Below are 1466 nucleotides of genomic sequence, written 5' to 3' on the forward strand. Positions count from 1 at the left end.
CTCTGGGGCGGGCAGCAGCTCCAAAGCATTGGATGCTGGATAAACTGCCCAGTGTGTTTGTGCCTCGCCCACCCACTGGTCCCCACCAGCTGAGAGAGTGTCTTCCTCTCATCGTTTTCCTAAGGAACAGACTGAAGTCTGCCTCACCAGGAGACGAAGTAAAGATCTGCTCGCTGTGACTCGTTAAGATTGATGCCAAGTCTGTACTGACATAACCCACTCCGCTGGTTTTACGGGTGTCATCAGCTTTGACAAGCCCGGAGAGAATCTCTGTCTGATCTGTGACACTAGAGTCTTGCTGTCCATTGTATTACACCTGCAGAGGCCATGTACTGGTTGTGCAAAGTGAGAAAGATCTTTGTGGGCACAAAAGGAACACTTCACCTGGTGACCCACGATGCTCGCACCATCTGCTACCCAGATCCTCTCCTCAAGATGAACGACACCATTCAGGCCGATCCAGGGACTGGCAAGATGACCGATTTTGTCCAGTTTGACAGTGAGTACCTGGGTACCGTGACTGGAGGTGCTACCTTGGGATGAATTGGTGTGATCACCAACAGAGAGAGACATCCTGGCTCGTTCGATGTGGTTCACGTGAAAGATGCCAATGGCAACAGCTTTGCCAGTCAACTCTCCAACACTTTTGTTATTAGAAAGGCAACAAGCCATGGATTTCTCTTTCCCGAGGAAAAGGTATCCACCTCACCACTGCTGAAGACAGAGACAAGAGACTGGTAGCGAAGACAGCAGGGGGTGAAATGGTGTCTAGATGCTTAATTAAAGATGATATAGCAGGATTAAAAAAAGATTTCTTAGTAATAGGAGATATACTATGGTCCAGTCTTGTACTATATATGAGAAGAAAAATGAAGGTTTTTGATTTAGAGATGACTAAGAGTTGTGCTATAAGAACACAAAGAACACAATTTTGACACAGGAAGGATTTTGGGAAGGTTTTTTTTAAAAAGATTTATTTATTTATTTAATTTCATTTGTTATTATCTATTTTTAATTTGACCAGAGACAGAGAAAGAAAGGGAAAGTGAGAAAGCAAGCCACCAAATCCAGGATTTGAACTGCGGTTGGTTATGTGGGAGCCCAGCATCTACCTTACCCACCATGCCACCTGCCAGCCCCATTTGGGAAGATATTTAATCCAAGGAGAACAGGCATCATTTAAAATCATGGATAACACTTAAGAAATGTAGCTGGGTGGCGGGATCAGCAGTTAGCGTAATGGCTATGTCACTGGACCCCCATGCAGTCTACCACGGTTTGCGTCCCAGACCCGGTGGCTTAAACTCACGTCAGGTGCGTGTGCATGCGTGCCCAAGATCCCAAGAGGAGAATGGAGGAGAAGGAATTGTGGCATGGCCATCCCCCCCGGGGGGTGATTTCTCACTTTCTGTCTCTCTACCTGTCTGGTGAGTGCATGCACCCTATAGCAAAAACAAAGAAATGAA

General features: G+C 46.3%; 1 pseudogene; it reads left to right on the forward strand.

Moving 5' to 3' along the window:
• The first annotated feature begins 14 nt into the window (after positions 1 to 14).
• Positions 15 to 935, forward strand: LOC102501388 (40S ribosomal protein S4 pseudogene; annotated as a pseudogene).
• The last annotated feature ends 531 nt before the right edge of the window (positions 936 to 1466 follow it).

This window comes from Tupaia chinensis, unplaced genomic scaffold (assembly GCF_000334495.1).
Source record: "Tupaia chinensis unplaced genomic scaffold, TupChi_1.0 Scaffold143802_1, whole genome shotgun sequence".
NCBI lineage: Eukaryota > Metazoa > Chordata > Mammalia > Scandentia > Tupaiidae > Tupaia > Tupaia belangeri.